Source organism: Thunnus maccoyii, chromosome 7, assembly GCF_910596095.1.
Source record: "Thunnus maccoyii chromosome 7, fThuMac1.1, whole genome shotgun sequence".
In the NCBI taxonomy this organism is placed as follows: Eukaryota; Metazoa; Chordata; class Actinopteri; order Scombriformes; family Scombridae; genus Thunnus; species Thunnus maccoyii.
The window spans coordinates 18,782,337-18,797,178 of record NC_056539.1 but is presented as its reverse complement, the minus strand read 5'-3'; the positions used below and the strand labels follow the sequence as shown (position 1 = coordinate 18,797,178).

The 14,842-nt window shown below is 38.2% G+C and overlaps 1 protein-coding gene across 2 annotated transcripts in view; it reads right to left on the bottom strand.

Moving 5' to 3' along the window:
• atp13a3 (ATPase 13A3) overlaps positions 1-11,996 on the bottom strand; it is a 39,661-nt gene extending 27,665 nt beyond the window's left edge. Inside the window, exons 1-2 of one of the 2 annotated variants that reach the window (XM_042416494.1) lie at positions 11,267-11,996; positions 3,838-3,918 (exon numbers count right to left, since the gene is read on the bottom strand). The gene's annotated coding sequence lies outside the window, so the exon portion shown is untranslated. Of the gene's footprint in view, positions 1-3,837; positions 3,919-11,098; positions 11,241-11,266 lie in introns of those variants that run through there. The other variant, XM_042416496.1, reaches the window with a different exon arrangement.
• Positions 11,997-14,842: the final 2,846 nt, after the last annotated feature.

The following is a 14,842-nucleotide window of genomic DNA, read 5'->3' as shown; positions in this document are numbered from 1 at the left end:
AAATTAGGCTATTGACTTCAAGGTCAGGGGTTGGTAATCAATCAGTAAAATACACTCAGGATTCCAAGATGGTTTCTGCTGTAATTGGTGACATCCCATCATGTCATGCTAAGATGCCAACCCAGCTTTTGGGTGATGAGGGCAGTGACAGAAAAATAGGTCAAGGAGCTTTATAGGTTTTTCTATGGTGGTGGGGGTAGTTACGTCAAGCCATGCTGTCATGAGCAACGCGAAGAGTGTTTTTCATTGACTGCACGACACAGCGTGGTAGAAGAAGTTGTTAACCTTGATGACGTGTTGGAGGTGTGCTGCTCTCCAGAAAATGCATTAAGAGTCTTTATCTAACATCTCACTTTGGCTGTCTCTGCTTGTACTATTCCTCCCTGTTTAAAACTAATCTGCTGACCAAATAGTGACAATTATCTCCATATGTTGTTATGTATAGTATTCTTGTATCGAGAATAGCACTGCTAACAAAGCTCTGCTAACTTGGTGATAAATGCATTTAATTTCCTGTAACTTCTTCACACTAAAAGCCTCCAGCTGGTTTGCCGGTGGAAAGCTTTCAATATGAATCAGCAAAATCATGTTGGGTTGGGTTTTCATCAGCAGTAACTTAACACTGCTGTGAAATGGATGAAAGCGAACAGGAAACAGTAAAGTAAGAATGGTATCTAATACTATAAACAGGAAGGCAGGAGAGAGACTAAACTTTAAACTGGAGATTCAGTCAGAAGCTACAAAGGCACTAAGAGTTGAACACAGAGAGACTTATAAACATCGCTTTCTCTTTGGTCTCCAACACAGCCATACATCTTAATACTACAGCACCACTACAGGACCACAATAGGCTATGAGGCTGTCATGATGACATGGAAAAGCATGTCATCAGAGCTTGGCTTGGCATGCCAAACAGGGAATAACCATGAAAAAAGCTGCCTTATTTATAACTTCCCACCATTCCACATTTATTACTGGTGAGAAGTAATAAATTAGAGATAGGAAGCAATTTCTGGCTTCATTGTGTATATGTCGGATGTGCTTGAAATCAGAACTAGCTGAAGGGTAGAGCAGAACTTGCCTCTGCGTGTCTGTGATTTTTAACAGCACCACTTGGCATGTTAGCAAACACACAGCATTACTGTTGTACAGCACACTGTCAGTCCTGTTCAGTCAATGTACTCTATAATAGTACTGGCACATCACTATACAAACACTGTACTATACACACATACAGCTACAGTAGAATACTCTCCAACTCAGCTACTACTGCAAAAAGAACTTTAAATTCTGGTTCAGTAAGAGATACCCAATCAGGTGACATATTGTAATTCCTACAGAGACGCAGCTAAAAAGTATTGGAGAATTGTTCAATATCTCCTATACTGTCAACAACACCATCAGATATATATGTCAAGCAAGTTTTACTGGTGACCCAGATGGGTGAAAAAGAAAAAAGACTGGCAGAGGGATGAAGGGTAAGAGGACGAAGAGGCATACAGAGCACAGGCTTTCCCATAAAAGTGCATAACTTGCAGGTAGTGTGCCTGCCAAGCGTATTACATCTGGAAATCTGTTTGTAAATGGTCAATATAAATGTACTAGTGATATGAATAATGTGCAAAGATTTCAGGCGTTAATATCATACAGTTATTCACAGCTAATCATTCAACTACAAGCTGCTTCATCAATTCAAACATGGAATATGTATGTAAAAACAAAAGACAAATTTTCTGATCTGGCACTCCCATCCTCTCGCATACCCTTGCATTCCCTTGAGACTGTGTCTGCTAATTACAACCAAACTTGCCACTGATAAAATTTGACCTTCTGTCTGCTAAAAGAATGCTATGCCTTTTACAGGTATGTGGGTAGAGATGACTTTGTTAAAAGTCATCAAGGCAGTGAGAACCAGTTTCCCTCATGCAACTGTTCAGGGGAGCTTAGTTGCATTCTCTATTGAAAACAATGGCCTTCCTCTGCGCAACCATGACTGTGTCTTTAGTGTCAAAGCCCAAAGAGGCAGATCATGATTAAGAGATGCCTTTGGCAGAGCATGGTTTTGCATCAAATAAAGAGGGTGGCCAAAGAGCACATAAACAGAAAAGAAAAACAAACAACCATGAAGTAACACAAACACGGGGAGATTGCTGAGGAGCACTGGCATGTCAAGGCATGGTACCCATAGGGCCACCCTGCTACCGCCACCACCACCCGGCAACAACCACTGATTCTGTATCACTACCCCCCACACTCAACCTTATCTGCCAGCTGCACCCGTGTGGACTTTTTCTCTGGCATACAGCGCAATATTTTGCTTAGGACCAAGCCCTTCCTAGTATTTTACAATAGCAGCCCCCTGGCCGGCACTAGGCAGTGGATGCAGAGCAACAAGAGAACACTCCCTCCCCAATCTCTGCTATGACTGGAAATGCCGACATCAGTGCATCATGGATACAGTCTTTTATGGGACTGCTGTTCTGGTATGGTGACTCACAGATTTCTAAGTATCACGCTTATGTGGTTACCGAAATCAGAGATTGTGACACAGTCACAGTTATGTTTCAATCATCCTTTCAGATAACAGAGGGTTATAACCTCAGAAAACAGAGAGAGTTCCATAATTACAGAGTCCAAACAGACAAGAGGCTAAAGTTAAAGCTTGACAGCTGACAGGCTGGACATTTTAACCCTGTTTGTGGCTCAAATACCAATATGTTACATGTTAACTGGGGAAGGAGGCAAGTTAAGTTTTACTTTTGTTTAGATGAAGTTAGACTTATGCAAGTGCAGGAACAGGGAGCTGTCACAAAATCAATCTGTAGTAACTGTATGGAACTATTGAGGAAAACTTGGGGCTTAAGAACCACTCATTTGACCTTTGCTTCACTTTAGAAAGACTGTTCCCTTTTTATTTCTGGCAGCTGTAATAAAATTTTCTTATTGTTTCGGACCCCCTATTACGGACACTACTAAATACGTTATGTTTTTGTCTGCTGACTTCCGAAAGCAGGACTTGAAGCTACACGGTGTGAAATTCTTCTTTTTACTCTTAGATAACATTTTTGTGAATGAAACTCGTTCACAAATGGAGCAGAATAGGCAGCCTTTTATGGCAATTTTAGGGGCGTAAGTTATCCTACTGATCAAATTTCACAAACACATACCTACTCGTGAAAAAGGGGCATACACAAGAGTGAACCGAGTGATTTACGTCAAATTTGTGCAGTCAAAGAGAGTTTGGTAAATCCGACTAGCAACTTTAAAACAGGAAAACTGAGGAAGTTTTAGGATAAGAACACAAAAATATTCTCGCATGTGGCCCATTGTGAACATAGTGTGCATCTGAGTGACAATAACATCACTTGTGGGCTGTTTTTTTGGCTAAAAATGGCATAAAAAAAATAAAACAACATCTACGTGTAGAGAGAAAGAATATATACAATATTGCTTGGAGCAGGGTAAAAAAAAAACACTGTCCAAACATTGTTACTTTACAATACATAAAGTCACATAACACAGGCTCCCTCAAATCCATCCAAAAAAAGCACAGCTCAGCCGATTAATATTGTCAAACATTCCAAAATAATCCAGAGTAAGCCCTTGTCCCATAAATTCTTTTTTTTTGTTTTTGTTACGTTCTAGGTGCTATTAGAGTCTCCTCACATAACTAGTCAGTATATTTGCAGTGCAGTCAGCTCCAGGGGATTAACAACCTGGGTGTCTGGCTGTTTCAAAGTGGATTTTTGTGGATAACGTGGTTGAAAATGGCTACATATAACATGAAAACCATAAAAAAGTAAAGCAGAAGTTTCCAGCTGGTTGCTGTGCTCCTACCTTGAGAGCCAGGGACACAATGCCCCAGGCAGTGCTCCACCCCGTAGTTAGCTTGCTCTCTCACCACACCAACCTGGAACCCTGAGGAGAGGGATCACAAACAATGCACATTACAAACATATCTTTCTAAAAGGTCGGGTCTTTCCATTAAATTGACTATGGAGGTTAACTAGGAGAGAGACTTTAACAAAATAGTAACATATCACCTGAAGGAAAAACAATAATGGTTAATGTGTATTGAAGTTATCAAACCTATCAGTCAATGTAAAAAACACACTGGTGTACATTTTTAGAGACACAATCAACTGACTAAAATGAGTTAAATAAAACTCAACTGGCCCCAGGAAACCAAATTTGGAAATGAGTGAACTGTCTGATAAGTTTGAAGTAAACAACTCCAACAATAGACTGTCAGCATCATGGAATAACCACAAGAGAGTACCGATAACCACGTCTACACTGACGCAGATTTTGGATGGAATTTCATGGACTAAACCAGACTAAAGGGTTACTGAAGTGTTTTCCCATCATCTAAAGTTCGGATTTACATCTTCCTGTTCCCACCAGCTCCTATGGACTACTGCTGTTATGGACTACTGCTAATCCTGTCCCGTGCTGACCATCCATTTTATTCTCCATCCCCAGTAATTATTTCCCACAGTGACTAAAAAGCCTGGGTAGGTGTCAACATGATAAGCCATGACTTAAATAATCATGACCTCATTATGAAATGGCAGGTGATGCCTCCTGACTCACATCAACTCATGAGGCTTGGCGTTCCCAATGCCATACACACAATGTAATAAAGCTCCCATCCTCTTTTTTCCCACTAAAAACTAACAACAAAATAAATGTTGAGTCTCTTGTTGTGAAGACGAGGATCACAGGAGAAACCAGTGTTCTTACTGGAATACATAGGACCCTGTTTGGGGCCTCTAGGAGTCAGCATGACTTCAGAGATATTTATAGATTCATTCAGCCCAGCCTACAGCCACATTGTTGTCGCTCATTTGATTAGTCTGCTATTGTATTAATAAGCAACACTGGCTATTCTCTGTTGGGAGGGAAAAACAGTATTACGAAAACAGAAAGTATTTGTAAGATGATGACAGACAAGAATGTTTGTTAAATCACAACAGACGTAGAGACACAAACAGCTACCAAAACTAATCTAGTTAAAATATCAAGCGCAGCTTTTATAGAGCCCGGTGGTACATACTATATGAGGTGATTGTCTATGGACACAATAAATTATTAATTCCTTTTACTGTGTCGTGAGCTCTCTGACACTCCAATTCATCAACTGATTGCAACCTACTATCAGCAATATATTAATTAACATTAGCAAATTGATCTTTTAAAAGCATTTATTTCATATGCAGAGGCAATGTTTGTACAACATTGGGACTGTAGCTGCAACTGACGATTATTTTCATTATTATGTTCTTGATAAATCATCTTTAAATTGACAGAAAATACAGAGAAATGCCTGTCTCGATATCTCAGAAACCAAAGGTGATGTCTTCAAAATGCTTGTTTTGTCCAAAACCCAAAGATAATTAATTCACTACCACATAACACAAACAAAGGCAGCAAATGCCCAGATTTAAGAAGCTGAATCCAGACGATGTATTGCATTTTTGCTAGAGAAAATGACAATTGATTATTTAAATAGTTGCCAATTCATTTTCTGTTTATTGACTCATCATTAATGAACTTAGATTTTCAGCCCTTTATGGGACTTAATTTTAAATGTCACCTTATGTCTTAAGTGATAGTAATAAAAAGGTCGTTGTCATGCATCACTGTCTGGTAACAGTAGCTTAAAATGTCATGTTAAGGTCATGCTTCAAGTTCTGTGCTCGAATCATTTGAAGATAGTGTTGTCTCAAAATATCATCATTTACTAAATATAATTTGTACAAAGTTAAGATCCCATTTAAGCAACAGCTCAGCAGACACTTAATGTAGACAGTACCAGTCCCCTTTTGACTGGTACTGTATTTTAAAATAACCTGAACATGAAAGCAAAACTACCATAAATAAATGAATAACTCCAGGATAACTAAGACTAGACATATTGTCCTTTCCCTTTCTGTCCTGTTCTTCGACACACAGACAAAAAGGAAAGCGTGAACAATGAGCCATGACCTAATGACAGAAGTCTATAATTCATGGAAGCATTTGGAGGAAAGTGTTTTGTTACCATCATACTCTGCACTCAATGTGCTTTCTTTATCACTTCCCCTCCCACTCATGGGGTATAATAGCCAAGCTTTGTTTCACATCATGGGCCAATCAAGCTGTTTATCACTGTGGCCACTGGCTTTACTAAAAAATCTATGACCACCTGCCCTTCCTCTGTTGTCCGAACCAAAACCTCTTCCCAAGCCAGCTTCAAGAGCCTACCGCCACTGATAACATACTGAACAATAAGTTTTGTTTTGTCATTAGTGAGGATATGGTTTTTTTTATATATCAAAAAGGCAGTATGAAACTAAATGGAATAAAAAATTAATTCATCAAACTCTAACACAATTTAAGCCTACTGTAATACAAATCACCCACTCAAACTCACCTATCGATGCAGCAAACACCCACAACTTGTAAAGATAATCCGGAGTTTGGGCTGCAAATTCATCATCGATACCGGTACTGTATGTTTTGAGATGGTGCCACACACTTTCGATCACAATCAAGTGAGAAGAACTGTTGACATTATAGGCTATTATTAAAATATAGTGGGAAAGAGAATAGAGATACAAAAATCACCAAGGGCTCAGTATGTGGGCTCCATCCAGAGAAAACCCTATTAGAAATAATGGAGGGAAAAGGCTGGGAAAAAACAATAATCCTACAGATCAAAAGTTTTAAGTCAGACCACATGCTCTTGGATTAACATTGGCATTGCTTGACAGTCTATGAAAAACTTCTGATACCACTGTGCAAGAGATTAAAACACGTTTTTTACCTCATAGAGCAGCTTTATGGCACATTATGACCCAGGGTGGGAAATAATATTTCTATGTGGATGTAACAGATTATACAACAGTGTCTTTCATAAGCAAAATTAAGTCGAAAATCTCATCTGTGTATTAGGGAACACTCAGATGAAAGATGTAAATCAGCTGAAATTGATTGCAATCTTAAAATCCCGGTATGACAAATGCGTACAGGAAATAAATATAACTCAAACTGTGTCCTCACTGCTGGGTCTCAATCAAACAGGCCCCTGAGAGGTTTATGTTCCCATCTTGCCCCACTCAGTCTTGAGATGCAGTCAGACAAGGACGATCTTTGGGATGCTAGTGCCTGACAAATGGTGGGATACTGCGATATCATGATACAAGCTAATAGAGCAAATGGAAGTCTTCCAAGTAATTTCAAAGACAAAGTGTACTTTTGAGGCTTTTTGTGATTCATAAGAATTTAATATGTCCACAAAGCATAAGGGTCAGATTTTCAGCTGACGTTTTTTTTTTCTACACAGCATCTTATCCAGTTGTGCAACCTCAAAATGAATCACTACGAGACTAAGGGCACAACAGGTCACTACAGGTGACATCATCAGACATTAGTCTGTAGACTCAGACTGCATGCAGGTTCATAAGGAGTTAAGTTACATTTTTAGGGAACAACCTATGCAAAACCTTAAAAAGTAAAATTTTAAAATTAATTCTAAAATGAACAGGTACCAGAGTCGCTGGACTACACAACTTAAAAAAAGCAGGGAAATTCTAGTCCATAATAAACTCTGCGTTATCTGATGTATTCATGTAAACAAACAACTCAGTCCTCAGGTTTACATCAGTCTGTTAAATTTCACAATTGTTTCTATTTTTATTCCTAATGTTTCATCTCACTTCTATTGAAAAAAGGCTGCTGGTTTATCCTGGGCTTGTTAGAGGCAAACCACTAGGCCAGCAATAGAAAGATCGGTTTCTCTATCATGCTGCTCTGGAGCTCCCACATCTAACAGTGCTGGGCTGTTGAGAGGACTTTTACCATGTCAGGATATTTCTCATCTCAACTCTGAATCAACACTGGCAGGCCTTCCATCGCAGGCCGCTGTCCTTAAGCTCACCTGTGAAAAGTCTTGAGGCGTTGGCTCAAAGACCTGTGGAATATTGGCGCCTCACTTCTTAACTTGAGACTAAACCGCTTCCAAATCTCCAGTTTGGACAGAACCTCAAACCCTCTCACAAAGAAGTTCAAAGGTGAAAAGAGCAGGCTCAATTCCTCGATTCTGGGAATCCACATGATCACATATATAATAAGCTGCAACAAGGTTGTTTTTTTTTTAACAATTAAAGAACTCATCCAGTAGCTTACCCAAGTCAAATTGTCAAACCTAATCCATAGACAAGTATACAGCAAAACCAACACATACATTTAGACTGTATGCCTGTGCTACCTGGCCTTACTGAACGAAGTAGCCAGCATATGGGCACAAATCTTAAAACGTTCAGGCTAATCTCTTATTAGTAGACTTAATTCCAAGTGAAGAAGGAGCCACTCAAACTAAGTAGCATATTTATCTACTGCCATATGATTGAGGCAGAGTAACACCTCTAAAGGAAAACTGGTAACCAAAAAGCACATCTTGTTAAGCTAAAACTTATAGTCAAAGTTAGAAAATGAACAATGTTCAGTTTCTGAAAATGCATCAGTGCACACTAATGTAAGACATGTAGTGGGTCTTACGTCAATAACCAACCACATCTTTTTTTAACCTTTTTTTCTGGTCTATTTATTTCCTTTGTGCCTAGTGAAGTGCTTACTTAATAAGCAGACATTCAAATCACACAATCTCACACTCTACATGTAGTGAATGTGTGAATTTTATCTACAACGATCAGCCCCAGGTTCTTTCTGCTATCACCATGGGTACATAAAGACATAAAGAGTAAACAAACCAACAAAGAAAGTGAATTAGACAACTAAAAGGACTACCAGAGTTTTTATAGATACATTTCCTGTCAACAGATAAGTCAGTTGAATACTCATTTCAGTTTTAGTTTTTACTGTGAAGCTTTTGAAAAGAGAATAGTCTGAAACATGAGTTCTTGTTGTCTCACCAGTAGGGCATGTCTCTGACTGCTGTGCGTGCACGGCTTGAGCTGAGGATATCACAAATGTTGTTCAATCTTGCTCAAAAATGACTCCTATTTTACCCTGATAAATGATATTAAAACAACAAGTCTATTTAGAGATACAGAATTCATCAGACATATTTCCTCCAAGCAGTGGGTCCAGCTCATCCCAGTCTGCATAAAACAAGTCTGCATATCACTAATGAATCATTCACTGTGTAGTTAAAGGCTGAACTGGTCTATAGGTTCAGTAGGTAGTTTTTATTCCTATGTCCTGTGGGAACAACAACACTCTGTGTGTGGATATTGTTCTTCTCAACTCAAAGGTCGCATTTTCATTAAATCCACATAAACTAATTATCTCCTAAGTCTTACTGTGGCAGCGGAGACAGACACGTACCAGCCAGTCCACTGTCTCTGTTAATATATAAACTGAAAAGTGAATAGACAAAGAATAAATTAGCTCTGAGCTGGTCTGCATGATCAGTGTTTGTGCAACACAAATAAACTTGAACTAGATCAGGGCATTTTTAAATTGATCAGTGCTGGCTATACAAAGCCCAATCTCTTTCTGATCCTTTGTTTACTGAAACCTTTTGTAGTCTGGGTATGCCAGTCATGCAGCGCCAGCAGCACTAATAAATAAACAGCAGCCGGCAGCAGTCTCAATTAATGACATCCACGCTGACAGCATGTAGCCACAGGCAATGCAAGCGTAGCCACTCTAGATCAAGATTATTAACTGTCTAAGTGAAAGTAAATCTAGATTTATTTTAGTTTTAGATTAAAAACACTTGTGTCTAGAAGGTCACACTGCTGGTAAATCAATAATCAGGCAAAAACTACATAATGAAGACAAAACAATAGTCCAAACAAATCTACAGTGAAGTAATAGTAAAGTAACAATTAGCAGAATGATACAAAACATTTTTCAAGGCTCTAAATTTCAGTACAGTAAGGCCAATCATAACAATAATAGCAAGGCAAAATGGAAATATAAGTCAGCCTTGGGCAGACTGCCCACAAAAAATTCAGTTTTTATGTAAGACGGTCACTAGTGAGGGAGTCCACCAAGAGACTTAGGACAACAAGGAGCTACTGCAAACTATCAGAAGGTAGCAACAATGACTTTTTCATACACTTCTGATACTACGCTGTGTTTCAGCACTTCTTGTTTAACCTTTGCTGGCTATCTTTAGCTGCAAGGTGCACACATCCTCTGTATGATGCAGCCATAAAAAACCATTGTCAAGTCGTGGACAGTGTAAAGGGGCCATTTGCATTTCATACTAGATGTAGATGTGCCTCGGGCTGCCAAACAGGATGCTGTTTTATCTTTGACATTGCTTCATGAGATAACAGATTGTTTCTTTACTGTTAATTCGTGCATACAATTTATTAATCTGAGGCTACACAATAATTATAAAACAATCAAAAGACCTGTGATATAATTGGATAAAACAATGACTCAAAGAAGTAAAGAGAGGTTGAGCATGTTTATAGGCACAATTTGTTTTACATATTTTCAATTGAACGTTCTCACACATTAAAGTTATGACAGCTAATGGGTGTGTGTGATGAAATTAAGCAATCCCAAGGTTATTGATGATTTAATTAAGCTGGTTGGCTCGACATGTGTACAGTACATCCTTGCTTGTTATTAATCACACCAGAGTGACAGGTGTTGATCAAACAGCCTAAACAGAGTTATTCTTTATTGTAATAAAATGACTGCCAACACTATATGAAAAGTAACTCAAATCGACATTTAGGGACCAAAGAATCAATGTTACAATATGTGTTATTATTAGCTGCCATGTAGTAAAAAGGTGTACATTGTAACAGGATGTGGTTTTGGTTTACGGGTTTCCTTGGTTTCATCTAGGTTAACCTGTCACTAGCTAACGTGACTATATCCTTGATAAAACTAAGAAACGTTTAACGCCAAACTACTGACAAATTAATCATAGCTATAAACCCCAGACAGCCAGGAAGAGGATTCATCGGGCTAGTTGGCTAACATTAGCCAAGCTTCATTGTTAGCCCGCTACTCAGTTACCAGCTTATTAACAATATCCATGTGTCTTCCTCTGTACTTTCTTTTTCAGACAATGTGGAAGTGAATTCCCATTTCACCGGTAACACTGACTGGTTTCCCTGCCTCTCACCTGCGTGAAATGATGAAAGCTGACGTCCACACAAGCAGGAGCAGCAGCGGCAACAGCAGCAGCTAACGTTACCGCTTTAGCTTTTAGCCCTGCTAGCCCTACCAACTGACATGTGTGACGATGACAGCAGTGAAGACACCGCAACATGTTTCTGAATAACAGACTCACCCAGAACCACCCGGACACTCTGAAGATCACCTCCGAGTCATGGTGAGATGAAAGCAGCTGTTATCTGAAGGAAAACGTCGTTGAAGAAGAAAATGGACTAAGTTGAATAGAAAAATGTTGTCGCAACGGACACGCAGAGTAAGGGCTGCTGTGTGTTGACAGCTCAGCGGGACAGACTGAGTACTACAACACGTAGTGAACTGGCCTGAACTGGCTGTCTGACGGCAGGAAGTGACGCGCTGTGACGTTACCGGACCGCCACGCAAGGTGAATAGCTCGCGCACTCGTTTTCTTGTAAAAACGCTCCAATTTTCGTAAACAGTTACTCTGATGCTGGTCTCTTGGTATTTAAACATAATAATCGTTCCCCTCACAAATACTACATTTGGAATAATCAAGATATATGTTTTAAACGCGAGTCATTGTTTTTAAGGGAATGGGTAGATAATGGCATACTACTTGTCGGTCAATTGTTTAACAAGGAGGGTTAAAGGTTTACTTATAATGAATTCCTATTAGAATATAACATTCTTGTACTCATTTGATGCTGTCATCCATCTAACTACTCCACCAGATTTATGTAAAGGGAATTCTGATCTGAGTATATTTTTTTCGTTATACATTTATTATTAGTTTTTAAACTAATAATAAATGTATAAGAGAAAATTTCAGAGGGGCATAATTAGTAAACCTGCTTCCGTATTTGTTGGTAATAATCTGTACAGGAATTTGTTTGTTTCAAATAAGGTGTGAGAGGTGTCTCTGAAAATATTGCACATGTGTCTCCAGTCAGTTATTGTAAAATATACACTGAATATTGACCCTCTTTGTTCCTTCTGTCACCACACAGATGAAACAACAACTCATCTTTTTTGGGGGGACTGTACCTTTAGTCAGACTTTTTTGGTTTCATTTAATCTTTTTTTAAATAGAAAATTAGATACTCAACTCAAACTCAAAATTGAAGCTATGCAGATGAAATGTCTGTCAAGAAAATGTATGTTATTAATCTTATTTCTTTATTACAAAAAATCCAGACATGCCAGCAAATTTGCAAAACCGAAACCCCACCTCAGTGTCTTCTACTCCTCCTCCTACTTAAAATCCTACCTGGACACACTGAAATACTGCACAGACTCTAAAGCTGTGAAAACTACAGTCTTATGTAATGAATTTGACTTGTAATTGATTTAATTTAATTTGGTTTATGTTTGCTTTTTCTTTTTATTTCTTTAATGATGTCTTATGATCTGTGCACTACCTTGAGCATACATTACCTTGTTACTGTTGTCGGTAAAGCTGTTGACTGTTCCACTGTGTAAATAGTTTAAAAGAAAAACAGAAGCTCGCCCAGTCAATCATTATTTGCAGAAACTTAAGAAAGATACTGATCTAAGTTGTATCTTTTGTGGGGAGCTCAGAGAAACACTGCTACATTTACTCTGGTCTTGCCAACATACAAAACATCAGTGAAGTAAGTTGTCACGATTTATTGCTGGTCATATCTATCTTCACTTTTTATTACTTTGGGAAAATATATTGTTTGGATTCACTGAATATAACAGGAATCCTTGTTTGCTGTTCTATTTAATTAATTCGCCTACTATTTAGTACATTTTATATTCACAAATCCAAATTATTAAGCAAAAAGTCCATATCAACTGTCCATATCAAACAACACATTCAGTATCTGAATGTACAAACAAAAAAGCTGTTAAAACATATAAACATTGTAAGCTTTACAGGATATTTATTTAACTTTTTTTTTTAAATTTCAACCTTTAGTCCCTCTGGCTTGTTTGTGATGGTACACTCCTGTTGTATACACAAGGTGCTGTACACTTGTTATATACTTGTTTCAATAAAACTGCTTTTAAAGAAAAAGCTCACCCAGTCACCTTAAAGGAAAGATTAGAATTATCTTTCCTTTAAGGGGAGCTCAGTCCCTCTCATGTGTCACAACTTAGAATAATTACCGCAAAAATGGGAAGTAATGGTAAGGTAATGACAAAGTCATGATGCATCATAGCAACCATGCAAAGCAAGTAAAACTTTATCTAGGCGATATAGCACATGTGCTTCACAGAGCGTGAACTACCACCACAAAACCTATGTAGATAATGTGAGTTAAAAACTATTCAAAACGTAATAAAATAAAATAATAATCACGACCAGCGTAGCTCAGTATGACGCAGCTACAACAAATTAGGGCTGCAACTAATGATTATTTACATTACTGATTACTCTGTCTGTTATTTTCTCTATTAATTGATTGTTTTTTTGGTGTATATGGGAATAATTCAATCATTGTCATTGTCAGAGTGTACGATGCAACCTGAAATGTCTTGTTTTGTCCTGACCAACAGTCTGCAACCCAAAGATATTCAGTTTACTATCACAGAGGACTACAAAATATTCACATTTTTAAATTAATCCATTATCAAAATAGTTGTCAATTAATTTTCTGTCAATTGACTAATTGATTAATCGACTGATTGTTGCAACTCTACAACAAATAGTTCATCATAAGGATAATTTTTGTTGGTTTGTTGTGATTTAGCTCTTGACTCCAGAGTCAAACAAGAAAAACTGATTAAGAATATGGTCATTATCAAAGCTGGATTACCAGCCAGGGAAAGTAGGGAACAAATGTGGCCCCAGACTCCCAGGGGCCCCAAAAGCCCCACGTTCATTGCCACTTAGTTGATTTTTAGTTATCTTTGGTTGGTTATCGTGTGGCCCTGTCTTGTAGAGGAGCCCTGTGTCAAAATCTAGTTTAAGTTTTATTTTAGTAAATATTGTGCTCACATGCATATTCCTAAATAAATTTGTGTTTAAACAAATTACAAAAAATTAATTCACACAAAAAGAACCCAAGGCCAGGCAGAGCAAATAATGAGGCTGTTATGTAACAGTCTGCTGATCTTGGACGTGACTGGATATGTAATGCACAGAGAGCAGGAGTTGGTTGCCCTTCCATACAGCTGAGGGTCTTGCAAGAACCACATCAAACAGAGAACAGTCAAAATCGAAGCAGCAGAGGCAGAGATCCTGTATCCTATATTTCCCATAATGAAATCAAAAGCATATTTTGTTAGACCCTTACCTGCCACTTGCAGAGTTTCAAATCCATGTGCCCAATTTGTAATGCAGACTTTCTGTAAGAAATTTAAAGTCTCATCTCCAAGTAGAGACATTATCAGAACTCTTTTTTTGAACTTTAAAAAGTTCACAGTAGACATTTTAGTACTGTATGTGACAAGAAAACTGATCTTTATGTGTCAAATCAGTTGACTGCCACTCAACAAAGTTCTCAGGCAACTCTATTATAAGACTATATGTTCATCTATTATATAATCCTTTATTCAGAGTTACTTAGTAACTACTCGGTGCTCATTTATCAACATTCAGTTTCTGATTTATTCCTCACTCACTCACTGGCAAGTATTCATGATTTTGTGTTACTCCTGAACAAATCCACCTTTCCCTCCTCCCTTTCTGGCCAGTTTGCAAGGTGAACAAAATGTCCTGCAGGCTCAAATCATCCAGCATCTTCCATGTCATCTGCAGTGGAGC